This window comes from Haliotis rubra, unplaced genomic scaffold (genome assembly GCF_003918875.1).
Source record: "Haliotis rubra isolate DU_JTF1 unplaced genomic scaffold, ASM391887v1 Scf747, whole genome shotgun sequence".
Classification (NCBI taxonomy): domain Eukaryota; kingdom Metazoa; phylum Mollusca; class Gastropoda; order Lepetellida; family Haliotidae; genus Haliotis; species Haliotis rubra.
Genome location: NW_025767465.1, coordinates 1 through 14,317, shown reverse-complemented (window position 1 = coordinate 14,317; position 14,317 = coordinate 1). Strand labels below are relative to the sequence as shown.

The 14,317-nt window shown below is 42.7% G+C and overlaps 1 long non-coding RNA gene across 1 annotated transcript; it reads right to left on the bottom strand.

Moving 5' to 3' along the window:
* Positions 1-2,305: 2,305 nt before the first annotated feature.
* On the bottom strand, positions 2,306-6,866 carry LOC124260015. Its single transcript, XR_006893980.1, has 4 exons — positions 6,703-6,866; positions 5,884-6,021; positions 2,596-2,677; positions 2,306-2,376 (listed from the first exon to the last, which is right to left on the bottom strand). It is a non-coding gene; the product is annotated as an uncharacterized LOC124260015 (long non-coding RNA).
* Between the last annotated feature and the right edge of the window lie 7,451 nt (positions 6,867-14,317).

Below are 14,317 nucleotides of genomic sequence, written 5' to 3'. Positions count from 1 at the left end.
TCTCTCTCTCTCTCTCTCTCTCTCTCTCTCTCTCTCTCTCTCTCTCTCTCTCTCTCACCCAATGCGGAGGGTAATTTTTATGTCCCCAACAATGCACGTTGTGGGATAAAAAAAATCCAAAAGTTAAAACCTCCTTGAATAGGACATAATGAATACAACCCATATGACCATTTATGTAAAAATACTATGGAGAATAAAATGATTTCCTTGGATATTGTCGAATATAGATTATGATATCAAGTATCGCTATACATGTATATTACACAATTGTCGGCTTTACTTTGGTGTTAAACGACCCAAAAGATCAGATTTCAATTAAGTCAGAAATGAGGTTAATTTTGTCAGAAATATTGCAATAGCTTAGGTATTTTGAAACACAATAAAGTAAAGTTTCTTAAAAAATAAATTTCAGTCGCCAAAACAATAAACAACAATAAAGCTGTATTTTACAGATTCCGTTAAAAATTGCTTTTACATTTTGCGTTAGGTGTTTACATATTGCGTTAAAGACATTTTTTACATTTGGCGTTAATATTTTACATATTGCGTTATAGTTTACGTTTGCGTTAAGTTTTTATATAATGCGTTAGTTTTTACATATTGTCTTGATTTTACATATTGGGGTTGTACAGGGTGACCAAACTACCCTAAAGCATCCCAAACTGCTTGATTGTGTCCACTACCAAGGTCTGGGACTTTGTCGCTATTATGAGGAACACGACTTGTCGGTGTATATGCTTATACCTTCATCAGGTGAATGTAACCTGATTTACTTTTAAGAAGTGAAATAGTAAATAGTAATTACCTACGGTTTTGAAATGTAAACTATATCATGTATCGGTTTGGTTAATCGTTTCACTTGTATTACTCATCTTGTTCTTGTTCAAAGTCATTTGATGTGTTAGAGCAAATAGAACGTTAAAGGTTCAAGATTTCCTAAAATAAAAATGAATAGAATAGCTCAGTACACAATACCATCAAGGTATGAGATATTTCGCTACCACTAATTAAACGTCGAATCCCTGATGCCTCAATTTAACAGTGCAGTTGCAAAACTTTCTTCAAGATCATTAAGTTTTGGTTTCGGAAGATTCATACAATATGTGGAAGGTTTTGTCATTTTGAATATTTAATTATGTTGTTCTTGATATCAAACATGAGTGTAAAACTTGCATCACTAACTACCAATCATATATAAGTTTTGATATAATTTCGACTAATAAATAGATTATGTAATGTCTATTCGTAAAGAATGCCTCACAAACACAGTAATACTGACATGCCAGAATTTATTCTGACCTTTAAAGATATCGGGTTGGTCTTTAGCCAACTATATTTGTTCGCTAACTTGATCCATCAATGTCATCGTATCACAGCTTGGTACATCAATGCTCATGATTTCAATCACTGAATCGTCTGGTCCAGGTTCGATTATTTACAGACCACTGTCAGACCATGCCACAGTTTAACATGGGCAGCTCACTCTAACACAATGTACTACAAAAAGTCCGTCTGAGTCAGAAACGGACCGATGAATTGCAAATTTTATCATTGTACAAAGTTGCCACATAAATATATATAGTATACATGTTTATCATTTACTAATACCCAACGGCTTTCTTATATTTGAAAATTTTCCGGACAAAACCAAAAAAGTTCTCTAAGAAACTATCATTAAAATTTTTACACATTTCACTATTTGTTACGAGGGAGGAGTGCAGAGAAAGGGACAGCCAGGTGTGCGAGAAAGGATGGAGACGGCACAGCACAGGCTAATGAATTAATAACTTGGTGGGCACTTGTGAACGTGTTTCTCTAACACCTGGCTGTCCCTTTCTCTGCACTATTCAAAGAAAAGCTTTCAACACATATTTTTGTAAATTGTGTTAAGCGTCAAGCGTTCATCACACTGGACATAAAAAGTGGTCCAAATTCAACAGATCACTAATAATTAGTCATTACACTGTATGTGATAGGGGGGCGGTGGGGTAGCCTAGTGGTTAAAGCGTTCGCTCCTCACGCCGAAGACCCGGGTTCGATTCTCCACAGGGTACAATTTGTGAAGCCCATTTCTGGTGTCCCCCGTCGTGATATTGCTGAAATATTGCTCAAAACGGAGTAAAACCATACTCAGTCAGTCATTCAGCCAGTATGGCATAGGGGTAACTTACTACCCTAAGGGCGCCCATCATCCACACAATTTCCATAATAAAGTAACTGTTGTATGTAGTCCCAAACCCACCGAATCAATTACTTGTTTACATACACAATTATTTACACAAATGATAAGCTGCATCGATATCAATGAAAGTGACGTCACTTTATTCAAAATCAACCAGCTGATTACATTTGATCTATGTCCAGTCACTTCGGTACCTACAAGAGAAAACACAAATTGAGCAAATATGCATGTTACCAGCAGCAAAACTATGTCAACATTGAACATATATATTGATATCTGTTAAGGTTAAAACTTGTGAAATAAAAAATAGTATAAATAAAGATTTTGCAAAACCAAAAACTTAATGTTTTCAGCAATTCAGTAAATTCTGTAAACACTGTTACGTCATGGAGAATATACGCATAACCATATACCTTCGTTGATATCATTGGCTTGTATTGATGAGTGCTTCTTGTGCGTACCTTTCCAGAACGTCACGCGTCACGTGTTCCTCACCTGGGCAATTGTTACACACAGTAAATATATATACAAGCAGAACTTGTGACATTGATGATACAAGTACACGGATATACTGAAGCCTTAAACTCTCAACGGCATAAACAACACAATAGTTTTGAAAGCGTTTATTGCATAATGGGATGAGTGAGTATGGTTTTACGCCACTATATCACGACGGGGGACACCATAAATTGTTTCACACTACGACCTTGAAGATCCGGATTAGAATTGATCTTCAGCAACTCATGCTTGTCGTAAGATGGGATCGGGTGGTCAGGCTCGCGTGGTCAGACACATGTCATCGTGGAGGTAGGTGAGCTTTGTGATCAGCTGATCTGTTTGATATTCATAAGGACTTAGTAGGTGTCACAGCACTCAAACCATCATATCTAATTTCTGTATCCAGAAAACGAACTAAACGGATCAGTTCCGAAAGCAAAGAATAAAGACGAGATAATGGCGTGGTTTTTTTACACACCCAGTAATTTGTTTCGAACTCATCTTGGTTCTGTCTTGGTTTTCATTTGTTCATGCACAAACACAATAGACTTAATGTAAAAGTGTTGCCGAATTGTTTTAGAAAGCTGGCAGCTGATGGGCCCAAGAACCCATTAATCCTTTTGCGAACACCTGGTGTCATCGCTAATTTTCAGTGATCTATGCATATGATTTTCACAGCGATTTTTCCGTTTAGGGGCGGTCGAGTAGCCTAGCAGTTAAAGCGTTCGCTTGTCGCGCCAACGAGATGGGTTCGATTCCCCTCGTGGATACAATGTGTGAAGCCCATTTGTGATGTCAGCCGCCGTGATAGTACCTAACTATATAATGCAACACCTATTTTAAAATGCTATTATCAGTATTAGGAAACAAAGATTTTCTCAATAATTCTGGGAAAACTGTAATACATGTGATGGTTTAACAATGCCCTAACATGTCAAGAGAGAGGAGCTTCCAGGAGCTTAAAAAATAGGTACACTATAGTTACAGTTTTCCCAGAAAGTAGTGGGAAAATCTTTGTTTCCTGATACTGATAATAGAATTTAAAAATAAGTGTTACATTATGCAGTAAGGAACTCAACATGGGAGGCAACTCTTGTAGGCTTAAGAATGAACCTTACTACACAAGATTTATCTCCCCTAGTGTAGCCGGCGGCTTTCTTTGTTGGTATGGCAGATTTGACAGCAGAAGAGAAAAAGCTGGTTTAAATGATTTTGAAAGGAGTGTGATAAATGCAAAAGGGTTAGCTGGTAGACATGACAGTCCTGTGTCTACGGTATACAGAACTTTGAAGAATATTCAGTCACAACGACAGGGACAGGGAGGCCAAGGATGTTCAGTACTACGTATCGCCGACGACTTGGTCAGATTGTGAGTAGGGGAATTGAAAAGTGTTGGGAATACAAGAAATGAGATGATTAATAGAGGAAGTCTTCAGGTATGTAATGAAACGAATTACAAACAGAACTGAGTGAAAAAGCGCGCAATTCCCTCACCATTGATAAAAGCTGCACAAAAAGAAAGACATTTAAACTGGTGTAGGGCTCCCGAAAATCAATATTGGGATAATGTTTTCTTCTCAGATGAAAGTTCAGTCTGTTTTATTTTTCCGAACTGTGTGAAAATTTGGACAAAAGATACCGTGAAACCTATATACCAACGCCCAAATCATAGCCCGAAATTTCACATGTGGGGTGAGATATCATCACGTGGAATGACGCCGTTGTGTATTTTCACTGGAAATTTGATGAAGGAACGATATGTTGACATCTTAAATGATCACCTCCTTCCAACGGCCCGAATACTGTAGGAAGATACTTGGATTTTCCAGCATGATAACAGCCCATAACACACTGCAGGCTACACAAAACAGTGGTTGTCGGACTAAAATGTTCAAGTTTTAGACTGGCCCAGCTACAGCCCAGATCGTAACCCTATTGGGAATGTGTGGGGGCTAATGAAGGACAGAATAAACCCAAAGGGTCTTTGAAATATCGAGAAAAAAGTGGTCGAATATTGGGATACTCTGTCACACGATTTCCTACAAACTTTGATCGGTAGTGTACCTAGGCCAAGGAGGTTTCACAAAGTACTCAAAAGAGTGAGTGAGTGAGTTCAATTGTACGCCGCTTTTAGCAATATTACGGCTGGGAATACCAGAAATGGGCTTCGCAAATTCTATACATGTGGGGAATCGAGCCCGGTGTAGCAGCCCAGAATAACCCCCCACCAGATTATACCCCGGGGTAAACTATAGGCTAGCCCAGTTTATACCCCGGGGGTATATTCTGGACCAGGCCAAAGTATACCCCTCCAGCCCAGACCATACCCCTAAAAAATTATGTTGACAATTCACTCAATATGAGTGTGTGACTCAGGGCAATGGTCTTGGTGTAATTTAAAGGAATTTGTAGGTGCATTTCATTTACATAACTGCATAATACAAAACTTTATGAAGCATTTGTTTAGTGCCTCTCTGCGATGTGATATTTTCGACTTTGCGTAACCCTAACATGTATCATCAAGATTAGTAGTTAGTTATCTGCTTTATTTAGTGTCGCACGCACAACTAAGGTATTTCGGCGGCGGGGTAGTACACTCATTAAGAAATGAGGTGGACAAAAAATGGAAGTTATGTCAACAGCCAGTCTGTTAAAATGTGACATTTATATTTACAGTGCAGTTGGTCAGTCAATGCAATGGCTGATGTACCCTGCCAGCTTCAGCTTGAAAACTCACACTGATTATGGTTTGTATCTGGAAAATGTGTATCGGACCATTTCAATGTTGTAACCAGTGCTTAATTGTGTGAGAAGTACAATAAAATTATAGTAGTATCCTTAATCACTAATGTTTTCAGTAGGGGGTATAATCTGGGCTAGAGGGTATACTATGGCCTAGTTTAGAATATACCCGGGGTATAAACTAGGCTAGCCCAGATTATACCTGGGGTATAGTCTGGGCTAGCCCAGTTTAACCCCGGGTATAGTCTGGGGCAGGGGTATACTCTGGCCTGTTACACCGGGTCTTCGGCGTGACGAGCAAACGCTTTTTCTCGTACTGAAAAGACACTTAGACTGTAAGAGAATCACATCTCAACATATTGATTAAAGTAAAACCTCTATAGTTTAGATACATGTATTAGATATAAGAGAACCTTTTCAGTAATTTCTGGGAATACTATATTTCGCAAAAATAAACCTACCGTTTTCATCTAGAATGTCCAGCAAGGCATCAACTTCCCGTTCATTCATATGCCGCTGTAGTTCGGATCTAGTCAGGACACCATCGCCGTTCTGATCAAGGTCATCAATACTTCGTCCAGCGTGGATTAACTTTATGCCTGGTGTATATGGAAACATTAAGTTATCATTTGATGTGCGATTGGAGAATGAATCAAAATAAGGTCACTTGTTTTGCGTGGTTGATGATACAAAGTATTGATTTACAAAGATTGCTCTTGTGCAAGGGAATGATTAGAGCGATGGCTTAAAAACAATTATGAATTCCGCTGATTTTTCATATAAAGCAGCCTATAACCATTGGAAGTATTGCACGTGGCACATGACGCGTGGAACCCGCGAAGATCCGGCATATGATTGGTCTATCGCTTGTCGTTAGAAGCGACTAACGGGATTGGATGGTCAGGCTCACTGACTTGGTTGACACATGTCATCTTAAAGAATATTGCTGAGTGTGGTGTTATACAAGCAAGCAAACGTAGTAAGGTTCAGAATATTTTCAGCTAACGACTGTGCTGGGAGCGAGTGAGTTTACTTTTAAGCCGCTTTTAGCAATATTCCTGCAATATCACGGCGGGGGACACCACAGATGGGCTTCACACATTGTACCCACATGGAGAATCGAACCCGAGCATTCTTTCCTCCATACACTCACTGCACCACCGAGTGATCAACCTTGATGCAACATCACTTGACAACCCTCTCACAGTACCACAATCTCCCTTCCTGGTAATACTAGCGTTATTACTAATCCATAGGGACCTTCAGCATGGAAGGTATACCGTTGTTTATTATATTTCCCTTTTCTTTCTTCCATATCTTGCGTCACTCTTTCTTAAGTCTTCTCCACCACCTGCCGCCTGACACGTCCGTCACAGTCAGCGCCACAACAACAACCAACAGCAGAAAACGCATCTGAAATTGGAAATAGAAACATAAAACAGCACGAAGGCAGTACATTGTGTCAGAGCGGGTTGTCCATGTTTAACTGTGGCATGGTATCTTAGTGGGCCACTGTTGTAGCCATACATACAAGTTGCAGTTTAAGCGAACTCTACGTCAAACCTCATTTCACCTCACCTCATAACTACCATGCACGTTTTTACCAGTTTTTCAGTGTCCCTGGTAGTTGTATTACTCTCAACGCAGTGAATGTTCATCTGAAGAGCATTGTCAAAATAGACATATCCCGAAATGAGCAACAATCTATTTAAGATGTACAGTTTGCTCTACCCCCATGTATAGTTTAATAAAGTACAGTTTGGACCTGATCTATTATAGTTAAGTGGTGGTGTGGTCGTGGGTGCGTAGAGCCCAGGCCATGAATCAGTTGAAATTGAGTCCTTTGATGGGCGGTCGTGTTTGTCTGCTTGACTCCTGAGAGTTTCTTGGAGTTCTGTCCTGCCCACGACGAAGCACACGTGAAACGTTGTCTCACCATAGGCAAGTGAGTTTGTTCAAAATTGTCTCTGTTCAACGCTACCAGGAAATGGGTACCCGGTTGGATAAGTCATATGACTATTAACCTTCCAACACCTTGGCTTATCCTGGGTAATTATGTCCATTATGTTGTATGCGCTTGGGGAGTTCAGCACTATATATCTTTTTTATAAGTACTATAATTTAAATACGATGACGCTTGCGGTCGAGTGCTTTGACATTTTAATAGTTCAGGGGGAAATTACTTTATTACATAATATGAGGACTGTATTTCTCTTCTCAGATGCCGACTTCTATAGTTACCGACGATTGATCTAAGGAACAAAACAAAAAACATTTATGTTAGTGATCTAAATTAACAATCTTTGTTCAAGTCTTACTGACGCGCTGTTGTATTAACTCATTCACTCTAACTGAAGCCGAGTAGTCATGCGACATTCTACGGTGCATTGTGGGACTGTGGACAACGGTTTAGTTAACGAAAGTTGTCGTGTGAGTCGAGCTGACACATTTTCCGTCGAAACCCTTATACATGATGTTTCCAGCAGTGCTGTTAGCCGATTGAAGTAACTGCAAACCAAGAAACGGGTGCTAAACAGTTAGTTGTACTGTACAAGACTGTATCAGGTAATGACAGCTGACATCTATCGTGACGTCCGTTACCAAGGATACTCATGATTATATGCATACCTTTCTTTGTTACATAGTCCAACCCCATCTTGAGAACGAACTCAAATTGAAGACACGAATAACTGCAGTAGTATATACAGTGGGGGCACGGGACCAGGTGCCCCCCTAAGAGCTCAAATTAAAAATCTGAGCCCTTAAGATGGACCTAATCCGTACCGCTATTGCATAATACCACTGTTTGATGTGCATGTCAGAAAGGAGATACTGACTTTTTGAGCAAGCTATGTGTACAGCTCTCACTCGCTCAACACTATCAGTGGTCCTCATGGTGTGAAGGTGATGGAGCTGGCTGGCTGGCTTCATTATGTTGATGTCCGCGAAACAGTTTATCGTGAATCTTCTCCGATAATAATTTGTTTGGTTTTCATGAGGAAGGTTTCTCGGGCCTGTTGCCTCCCTTGTTCCACTAACCTTTTTTGCTCGTCTTTGCTGAATTTGGAGATTTTACGAGACTTGGTTCGAATCTCTTGTTTCATTCTGTGGTATTTGGCGAGTTCCGAGAGCACCAACCTAAACTCTTCCTCAGATATTTTACTGTCGGTGAGAGCGGTGGAAATGTGATCTTCTATCGTGTTGAGCTTCGATTGATTCTGCTAGAACTCTAATTTCGTGCGTGTTTCAGCGCTTTCGTTTGCAGTCTGCGAGATCACGTGCTTAAGCGCCAATCCCGCTAACCCTACCACTCCTGCCGTTATTTCGATGCCCAGCACCACGGTAGTGGCCACTATTGTGGATAGCAACCCGACTCCGCTCGCCTAATCCCATGCCTGTTGCCACCAGGGCGCGATGTCGACGCCGTCCACGTAATTGTCATTTGTTGTCGCATATCTGCTGCAAAGCGGAACCGTCTTCACGGTTTTCAGTGTTTTAAGCCACTTCATCCACGACCGGGTACAGTCACATTTTCTGTATGTGTATATACTCTCTTACAAAATACTGTTTAATTGGTCCTCAGTCAATCGTTGGTGAATATACTTTAAGCTAATAAAATGGAAATGTTCAGATAAAAAAATGGCCTCGAATGTAATGGTGTGTCCATCCTGAATAACCTTGACTCAGCCTGTAGTTGTTTCCGCCGATGTTGCGGATAGTAGGTGATGTCGCAAAGCGCGACTTCGAGGTGACCCGACGTGTTATCGATGGAGTGCTGCAGTTGAACGCACTCACCGCTTGTGATTCCCGGAAGCGTTGCGTACATATTGCAAAAGTAAACATGTATACTATATAAAAAACAATTCAATATGTACAAACCGGGAATATTTTATCCTAAAAGCGATGATATAAGTGCTACCGATCTCACGCAACCGAAGATCGTGGTGGAAGCAAAAGATGGTTCCCACCTTCGAACTCGATTCATCGATGTGTTTCAAAATTACGGATTTTTGGTCATGAACGTGAAAATGGTACACGCTTGGTTCCACAACCCGATGCGGTTTTGGCAGAATCAATTCAATTTAAGCCATGTGGTGTGCGACCACCGGGTGGCGTGACCTTGAACGCGACACTCGGCGCGATCCACTGAGTTGGTCCGTGTTCTATTTTCACGCAGTACTACCAGATCAGACGTATCCTGAAAGAAATCAGCGCCCCAATTCCTCAGGACGTGGCATGGAATGTCGTAAACAATCCATTATGATGATCGACGTGCGTACGAAACGCGTTTGCGGTGAATTCGAACTAGATCGAAGGCGGTCGATTGGCATTTGCGGGTCCAAACCACGGTTTGGGCATTCCCATCGTTCACAACATGTCTTGGCAGCCAGCAAAGTGCTGGTGAAAGATTGGGGTTACAAGTCGTATCCTTACCTCAAGACGAACGAGTGGAACGACGACTACATGGCTTTTCGGCGACAGCAAGGATTACGCATTTGGAGGTTTGAGCAGGGACCCACAGACAATTGGAAAATGTTCATGCTGGACGCTTCGTGAAGGGTTTACTCGTGCCCGGTGTCGTCAGATTGAACGATTCAATTCGAACCTACGTGTGGTCCGCTGCTGGGCGTGCGGTCGCCAAATGCGTTCTGGCATCGTGGGTTGTGAAGGGACGGCTTACAACGCGCAGAAACAGTTCGTGGTCAACTTCGAGGATGCAATCCCCAGAGTGGTCAATCTGCCGAGTGCCATGGTACTCTATGAAAAGGCGCTGGAATACGCCCAGTCGAAAGTCGACTTCGTGTTCGGTGTGGAACTGTACCGAGGGATGAACCGGAGTGGTGGGTTACAACAACGAAATCATCATCGCGACTGCTGATCAAAGAGTTGGGTTTGAACCGGAAGTCAATAACGAAGTCGAAACGGGAATCGTGGCACCGGCACCGGAAGTAGAACCACCACCACGACAGCAGCAGCTGCCTCCGCACGTGCAGGCAAACAATCAGCCACACGTCGACCGCCAAAAACGGCTCTGGTGGTCGGTGGGATCAGCGGTCGGGACTGTGTCTCATTTGTTTAAAAATTCCTTAGCGACGTAGACCAGACCCTCCACGGCAACGACTGACGCCCACAGGTTTTGATCGAGCCACGTGACAGTTTTCTACAAAGCCCAGCAACCAGGACAGGATGCTGTCTAAGATACCAGGCAGCGCTTCGGCGGCTTTGCCGACAGTTTCGCCAGGGCTTCGCTGAGCAATTTCAACTGTTTTTGTCTTTTTATCCAGTCTCTGGCGTCGCCACCTTCTTTGGGTGGTGGTGGTATGCCTCCGCCGCCATCAGCGATCGACCAGGTCGATCGACGATGAAGCCCAAAGCTGCGAAGCGCTGGCGATGGTGATCCCTTGTTCAGGAACAGAATTCGAGCCTGTCAGCCAACGTCATGTCCTCGTTCAAGACTCGATCGATGGTTTCGGCGCTATCGCGGCTGATTTGCAATCAGAGGGCTTCGGCGGTTGGAGGAAGCGGCTCCAATCAGGTCAAATCTCTCGTTTTCAGGTCGCTCAACCTTTTCTCGATGCGACGTCTGATGGTCTCGTCTTCCGCTTGTTCGAGTTTGGTTTTCTCGCGGCGATGTGCTCATCGATTTCGTTCAGTTTTACCCATGTTGTTCACGAGTTCTCCGCGCACGTTTTTCAAGGCTTCAGTCTAGACCCCGAAGTTCCCTAACAGGAAATTCAAAACCGGGCAAGGGTTCTCTCTGATCGGTTGCAGTGCCAGCATCACCGAGTTCAGTCCTTGCGTATTGCAGATCATGTTCAACCGAGGCGTCCTTGACCTGTCCAAACACCTGATGTACGATTTCTACTACAACGAGCCGAAGAAACAGTGCGGCGACAATAAGTGCGAAGTGCTGTACACAGACTTGGATTCCTGCTCATGGAAATCCACACCGAGGACGTGTACACAAAGACATGAAGAAACACATGCACCTGTGCGACACCAGCGACTACCCCAAAGATCACCCCATGCACAGCCAAGTTAACAAAAATGTGCTCGGCAAGATAAAGGATGAGTGCTGGGGACTGCCGATCGTGGTAAGCCGTCGGCTTGAGACCCAAGATGTATTCCATCAAGAATGCCGACGACAGTAAAATCAAGAAGGCTAAAGGCTTGAAAAAACATGTGGTGAAAAAACAAATCAAGCACGCCAGATTCAAGGAAGGCCTGTTCAAAAACAATACGTTCAAACAGCAGATGAACATGTTGAGAAGCTATAGACGCTGGGATATATGGAGTGACGATCAACATGACGTCGCTGTCTCCCCATGGACACGAAACGATGGATCTCCGACAATGGAATCACCACCTACACGTACGGACACACGCGCGTGCAATGAATAAATAACAGCGCCCAGGTAATACATACACAATGGAAAATATACTACAGCCAGCGGATACTGGAAAGGCGGATGCCATCCTGAAACTTGCCAAAGCTGCTCGATTCTTGGAAGAAAGCCAAAGTCTGGCTAAAAACAAGCCATCTGGCAAGTCTACCCTGCCAAGCGCTGCGGTACATCCCCTAGAAGAAAATTTGACATTTCGACTCTGAATCACGTTCACCAAGCCGACCTCCTGTTTCTCCCTCGCATGACAGGGTGAGGCGCAAAACCTAAAATACGCCCTGACCGTCGTTGACGTCACCAGTCGCTACTAAAGGAAGCCGAACTGTTGACGACGAAAAGATTCGAACGAAGTCGCCGAAAGCCTTTGAGAAAGCGCATCTATAAACGCAGTCGCTGACATGGCCTACTGTATTGCAAGTCGATCCCGGACTCGAGTTCATGGAGCTGTGTCGCAGCTGCTGGGCAAGCACAAAGTATGAGTGAGACGAGGTGTGGCAGGAGCTCACCGCGTAAGCAATAGTCGAGAGATTCAATCGCACACTAGCGAACGTCTGTTCTCACACCAGTACTCGCGGGATTTGGTGGATCCCGGAAACAGAAACATGGAATGGGTTGTTGCGCTTGCCGCTAGTGGTGGATGCCATCAACAACGAGAAGTCATCAGATCCGTTGATTCGTCACCAGCGGCGGCGACATCACGATAAAGCGGAAAAACGTTACCAGACCGTGTCAGCGTTGGGTACTTGTACCAGCCGGGAGATTACGAGGGAGACAGCGAAAACGAGCCACCGATCCGAGATAGTCCATGAAAACGTACAACGTGAAGACCTGGTTGACGTCAAAGATGGTGAACCGAACTTGTAATACTTGAAAGAGCGGACCACCGAAAGCATTACGTCAGAGGAGTTGACGACACAGTCCTTAGAGATCATCCACTGCTGAATAATTGTCATGTATCTCCTTTCTGACATGCACATCAAACAGTGGTATTATGCAATAGCAGTACGGATTAGGTCCATCTCAAGGGCTCAGATTTTTAATTTGAGCTCTTGGGGCACCTTCAGGTCCCCGTACCCCACTGTATATACTACTACTGCTAAATAGGTTGAATGTATATTCAAAACGTATCCACTAGGAAACACATGTTTGAATACACATCAGTATTTTCATAACACAAAATGGGCGGTGGGGTAGCCAAGTGGTTAATGCGGTAGCTCGTCACGCCGAACTGCCCGGGTTCGATTAAGTGCATGGGTACAATGTATGTAGCCCATTTCTGGTGTCCCGCCATGATATTGCTGGAATATTGTTAAAAGCGGCGTAAAACCAAACTCAATCACTCACTCAATGCCTATCTCATACAGCGTCACCGTGTTACCTGCTTGTGAATGAGACTTGGCACATTACACACTGTGCTCATTATCAACAGGGGCGGTGCGGTTGCCCAGCTGTTACAGTTAAAGGCGTTCTCTTGTCACACCGAAGATCTGGGTTCGATTCCCCACATGGGTACAATGTGGGAAGCCCATTCTGGTGTCCCCACCGTGATATTTATATTGCTGGAATATTGCTAAGAGCGGCGTAAACCATGTACCGGTGACTGTCATCATGAGCATCTATCTGCCCAACTGTGATACGGTAACATGCATCGACCAAGTTAGCGAACCTTGACCACCCGATCCCGCTCGTCACCGCTAACAAATACAGATTGCTAAAGATCCTTCGGATCTTCAATGGTCAGTTGAAACGCTGGCATATCCAGTATGCTTAAGACGTTTGTTGCTATTACAACTGAGCAATACGAAATCAAATAATTCCTTGGTTATTAATCATTAATGTAAGTTTCCACACTTTAGTTGATCTATTCACTAATTATAAAAGACTTGCAAATATTAGAATAATATAGTCTTCAGCAACTACAACAGCCTTAATAGTATACACTCTTTACGATAATTAGAAGATTAGTTATTTCCTTATGCCATCGTTATCTAAAACATGCACATATATATGTTGCGTGGAAAATTTAATTGACAGACATCAAAAACTGAATAATCGTGGAAGTGTAGCTATATATTTCGTGATGCATTTTTAAACTCATGTTTGACATCAATAACAACATAATGAAATATTCAAATGATAAAACCTTCCATATATTGTCTGAATCTTCCGAAACACCTACTTAATACTCTTGAAAAGATGTGTACAACTTCCTGTTAAATTGGGTATCAGATATTAGACATATAAAAATTAGATGTGGGAACTTAAATCTCATACCTTTGACGGTATGGTATGGAATGGTATGGTATGGTATTTGGGCTTTTGGGCGACTTGAACTTTAACGTCAATTTGCGCCTAACACATCAAATGACTTTTAAACAAGAACAAAGTGAGTAATGCAAATGAGATGATTAACCAGTCAGCTTCATGACATAGTTTACATTTTAAAACCGCAAGTAATTACTATTTCACTTCTTAAAAGTAAGAACTCGTA